We start from the raw sequence: 5,860 nt of genomic DNA, 5'->3' as shown, positions 1-5,860 counted from the left end.
ACTGGTCAACGAAAGAAAAGAGGACACAAACAAATGGAAGAACATTCCATGCTCATGGATGGGAAGAATCAATATGAAAATGGCCATATTGCCCAAGGTAATTTATAGATTCAATGCCATCCCTATCAAGCTACCCAAGACTTTCTTCACAGAATTGGAAAAAACTACTTTAAAGCTCATATGGAACCAAAAAAGAGCCTGTGTTGCCAAGACAATCCTAAGCCAAAAGAATAAAGCTGGAGGCATCATGTTACCTGACTTCAAACTATACTGCAAGGCTACAGTATTCTTTATGCTTAAAATAGCTTTGGCTATTCTGGGTCCCTTACGGTTCTATATAGACTTTAGGGTTTTTTTTTTCTGTTTATATGAAGAGGGTCATTAGTATTTTGATAGCGTTTGCATTGAATCTGTATATAGCTTTAAGTAGTAAGGATATTTTAACAATATTGATTCTTTCAATTCCTCAACATAAAATAGTTTTTCATTTTGTCCTCTTTACTTACCTTCATTAGTATTTTAGAGTTTTTGTGATACAAGTCCTTTCACTTTTTTGGTTAAGTTAATGCCTAGGTATTTAGTTTTATGTGTGGCATTTATAAATGGGATTCCTTTTTGTTTCTTTTTCACATGATTTCCTTTTGGCATATAGAAATGCTAGTGATTTTTGTATGTAGTTTTTGTATCTTGCAATTTTACTCAATTTGTTTATCAATCAGTTCTTATAGGTTTTTGTGGATTCATTAGTTTTTTTTCAAATATAAGATCACATCATCTGCAAACAAAGATAATTTGATGTCTTTCTTTCTAATTTGGTTGACCTTTATATCTTTCTCTTGTCTTAGTAATCCAGCTATGATTTCCAGTACTATGTTGAATGAGTGGTGACAGTGAACATTCTTGTCATGTCCCCTATCTTAGAGGAAAATATTTCAGTTTTTCCCCAATTAGCATGATACTACTAGGGTGTATTGTATATGGTTTGTATCGTGTTTAGGTATGTTCTTTCTATACACCATTTTTTAAGGGTTTTTATCAGGCATGAGTGCTTAATTTTATCAGATGAATTTTCAGCATCAATTAAAATTATCATATTGTTTTTGTCCTTCATTTTGTTGATAATGATGTTTTTCATTGATTGATTTGTGTATGTTGAACCATCCTTGCATCACAGGGATAAACTCCACTTGGTCATGATGAATGATCTTTCTAATATATTGTTAAATTTGGTTCACTAAAATTTTGTTGAAGATTTTTGCCTCAATATTTATCAGATATATTGGGCTGTAGACTTTTTTTTTTTTTAATGTGTGTTTGTCTGGTTTTGTTTTCAGGATAACACTGGCCTCATAGAATGAGTTGGAAAGTATTCCCTCCTCTATTTTTAGGAATCGTTTAAGTAGGATTGGTATTAGTTCTTCTTTATATGTTTGGTAGAATTCAGCAGTGAAGCCATAGGGTCCCAGACTTTTCTTTAGCGGGAGACTGTTTATTACGACTTCCATTTCATTACTTGTCATTGGTCAGTTCAGATTATGGATTTCTTTACAGTTAAATTTTGATAGGTTGTATGTATCTAGGAATTAATCAATTTTTTCAAGATTTTTCAATTTATTGGTATATAGTTGCTCATAGGAGTCTCTAATGATCATTTGAATTTCTACAGTATCAGTTGTAATTATTATGTCTCTTTTTGCATTTCTGATTTAGTTATTTGAATTTTTTCTTAGTCAGGCTAAACTACTTCCTGTCTACTGCCTATGTTTGGTCAAGGCCCTGGGGCTCTACAGTAATCAGGTGGCAAAGCCAGCTAGGCCTATGCCCTTCCCTTCAGAGCAGCAAGGTCTCTCAGGCTTTGGGTGGGTCCAGAAGTGCTAATCAGGAGTCAGGGGCTAGAACCAAAAACCTTATAACTCTACCTGGTTTTCTATTGTATTGTGGCTGAGCTGGCACTCAACCCCCAAGATGCACTTCTTCTCTTGCCAGACTACCACCAATGTTCCCTCAAGGCCCAAAGTCTCTTATGTCACCTTGGTGTGAATGCTGCTTGGCCCAGGATTCACTCTTCAGGGCAGTGGGCTCCCCTCTGGCCCAGGGCAGGTCCAGACATCTCATCCAAGTGTGACGTCCTGGAAACAGAAACCCCCCAAAGCCCTCGTGGCGCTTTACCCCTCTGTGGCTTTGCTGGTACCTGATGTGCAAGACAATGTCGTATTTACTTTTCCCTCTGCTTCTCTCAAACAGAAGTTTTGTCCTGTAGACACCACAACTGATAATTTTCTGAGTCTCACCTGAAGCCAGCAAGTCGCAGAGTCTCACCCAGGGTTCTCAGTGTGGATCTGAGTATTGCGCAGATTACTCAGGGCCCCAGGGCTCTTCAGTTAGCAGATGATTAATGCTACCAGGATTGAGTCATTTTCTTCAAGGCAGTGAGTCCCTTTCTGGCCCAGGTTGTGTTTAGGAATGTCATCTAGGCACTATGGCCTAGAACCAGGGCCTCACAACTCTGACTGGTGCTCTATTCTGCTGTGACTGAACTGGTATTCAAGATGCGAGACAAAATCCTCTCCACTCTTTCTTCTCCTTTCCTCAAGCAGATGGAAGGGATATCTTTTGGAGCCATGAGCTATGCCACCTGGTGTTAGAGGAGGGTTGATGTTAGCACTTCCCTGTCTGCCCCAGCTGGTGTCTCAGTATGTTTCATAACCCCAGCCCACTGTCTCTGGGCCTATTTCAGCACTAAAACTCATATAAATGTTGCAGCCATTATAGCCTAGACTGCCTTTCAAGTTCATTTAGAGACCTGGAGCACTGTAGCCCTTGGTGGTGAAATTTGCAGGAGCTTACGTTCCTGGAATTGGTGATTCTCTTCCATCTAGGGATCCTTTAAATGCTCCCTCAGTGTGAGGGTGTCAGCTCAGTTTGGTTGGGTTTTCCTTTCTGCTCTTACAGGACAACACTGAGTTCAGTGCCTCACAATTGCTGTGTTCTTCTTTCCCCAGCACCCAGAGATGTTCTATATACTAGGGCTCTGCTGCCAGGGGAGGGGGATGGGTGGCCTCTGTGATTCAGCCTGTTTTCTTTCTCTTCAGTGCCTCTTTCAGCAATATGAAGTTAAAACCAGGAACTGTAAGTGCTTACCTGATATTTTTTCTTATGAAGCTGTTTTTGTTTTGTTGTTGTTGTTGTTGTTTTCTGTGTAGATATTTTTAAACTTAGTGTTTTTCCTGCAGGGCAGGATTGGTAGAACTTTCTGTTCCATCATCTTGCTCTGCCTCTGCTACACACAAACTTTTAAATTAAAATAAAAACACTATTCAATATAGAATTTCAGGGAATTTTTATTTTTGTTCTTGTATCTTTCTATATGGCTTGATTTATTTTTTATGGTGAGCATATATTATTTTATAAAATAGCATAACTTTAAAATAAAAATATGTTATCTTAGTGACTGATAGGGTCTGGCTCTGTGTCCCCACCCAAATCTCATTCTGAATTGTAATCCGAATTGTAATCCCCACATGTTGCAGGAAGGACCTGGTGGGAGGTGACTGGATCATGAAGGCAGTTCCCTCATGCTGTTCTTATGATAGTGAGTTCTCACAAGATCTGATGGTTTTATAAGGGGCTTTTCCCTTCTTTGCTCTGCACTTCTCTTTCTTGCTGCCATGTGAAGAAGGATGTGTTTGCTTCCCCTTCTGCCATGACTGCAAGTTTCCTGAGGCCCCCCAACCATTCAGAAATGGGAGTCAATTAAACCTCTTTCCTTTATAAATTACCCAGTCTTGGGTATGTCTTTATTAGCAGTGTGAGAACAGATTAATACAGTGATCTAAAGTAATAACCAGATAATTTGTGGCTAAAACAAGCTCAAAATTTGACTCAGGTTCTTACAATTTAAGGAGAGAGAGATTTTCCAATATAATTAACTCAGATAATAGTCATGGGCTTTTGTTTTCACCTTTAGCCTTTGACTATAGTTGTATAGAGAATTTTCAACAAAGCATGGCTTTGAAGTTAGCCTTTGCCTCTGTTTTTAACTTTGTGTAGCCATCTGATTTTCATACCCTATGGGTATTTTTAATGTTGTTTGGATTTTTTCTTTTAGATATTTTTATCTAGCACTGATGGTCATTTGCTAAGATTCAAGCACTGTCTAGAGAGCTTCAGATAGCCTTACTTATGCCCAGTTGTGGGATTGCTGGAGCTGAGCTCTTTCCTGAGCTATTGGATGCTTTGCCAATTGCTCCAGAAAAGGAATGAATGTCTTTTCTCTATTTAATGATGATACTTATTTGCAATTAGCTTTAAATTTTCCTCACAATTATCCTTAATATTAGAGTAAATGAAAGCTGTAATTCCTGTTTTTGCAAAATTTATCACACTTTATTTTTGTAATGGAGAAAAAAAATCACCCTTATTACTATATCTGGATTCCTTCAGCTTTGTTAAGAAAGGTCCTGAAAGAGGACTTTCTTAAGGCTCTCTGGCTATCCAGTTAAAAATATACTGCTTTGCTGTGTTTACTGTGCATGGCATTGCACAACTGTGAAGTTTCCATAAGATTATAACAACAGCAATTTTTATTTTCTGTCCCATAACCCTTGTATTTACGGGAAATTTCCACCTTGATTTCACTGGACTTAAGGAAACAATAGGAAAATACATTTTTAGTTATGCAAATATAAAATTTATCAAAGGAGGGTCCATACCAGCTGGATTTGATGAAAGCTCAGACTGGTTTTCAATATTTACTGCTTGTCACCAAATTAAATTTCAACTTATATTTAGTAAGAGGATTACAACATTTAAACAAATAACAACTTTACACAGCAAAATCTAATTATGTTTGTTGAGCCTTGTGCTTTGGATCACTCACAGGAAAGGGGTTTGGAAGAGCCAATATAAAGTGCTCAATATTCATTATCTCACACACTATATTCTTTGATTAAAGGCTACATTTTAGATTCTACTACCTTCTAAACCCAAACTAAGAAGCAATAGATCGGCTTACTCATTTTTCTTCCAATGGCTTAGGTGAATTCACAGGAGATGCTATTTCCCTTTTTGTTTTAACAATATTTCAGACAAATTAACTTCAAGATTCATGATAATGTAATGTAGTTTAACTAAAAATGTATTTCATGGCCATTACTTGACAACATATTGGAATACACCGCTACAATACTCAAGAAATTACAATAAAAAGAAAATTGATGCCATAGAGTCTTTGGAACTTAAAGGGACACAGAGAACTTATTAAGCAAATGTGCCATTATATTTCACTCCTGTAAGCTTAATATTTGCATGGATATAGGCATAAACATAGTCCATATATCTTTCAAATATAAAAATATTGTCTTGAGTACTATCTCATTGTTTGAATTTTTGGTAGATGTCCAAAAACATTTTATATACATGTTATATCTAAATTTTAGAACCCGAAGCAGTGATATGAAAAAAATATACAAACACCTGGTGTCTACAAAGCTAAACATATTAAAAGAGATCTTTCCAAGATTATTATAGAACTAAACAATAAGCATCCTAAGATTTTTTCCTTTGGAGAATGCAAAATAATGTAAGTTATACCATGACTAGTAATATAACGGAAGTCTGGAGAGTTGCAAGGTGTGCTGATAAATAACTTACATGCTTCCAAATCAAGGAATAAAATGTTATTGTCATTTTTGATGAACATTTATTTTATTTTATTTTTATTATACTTTAGGTTTTAGGGTACATGTGCACAATGTGCAGGTTTGTTACATATGTATCCATGTGCCATGTTGATTTCCTGCACCCATTAGCTCGTCATTTAGCATTAGGTATATCTCCTAATGCTGTCCCCGCCCCCCCC

Source organism: Hylobates moloch, unplaced genomic scaffold (genome assembly GCF_009828535.3).
Source record: "Hylobates moloch isolate HMO894 unplaced genomic scaffold, HMol_V3 SCAFFOLD_7, whole genome shotgun sequence".
NCBI classification, from domain to species: Eukaryota; Metazoa; Chordata; class Mammalia; order Primates; family Hylobatidae; genus Hylobates; species Hylobates moloch.
This window is presented reverse-complemented; position numbering follows the sequence as displayed.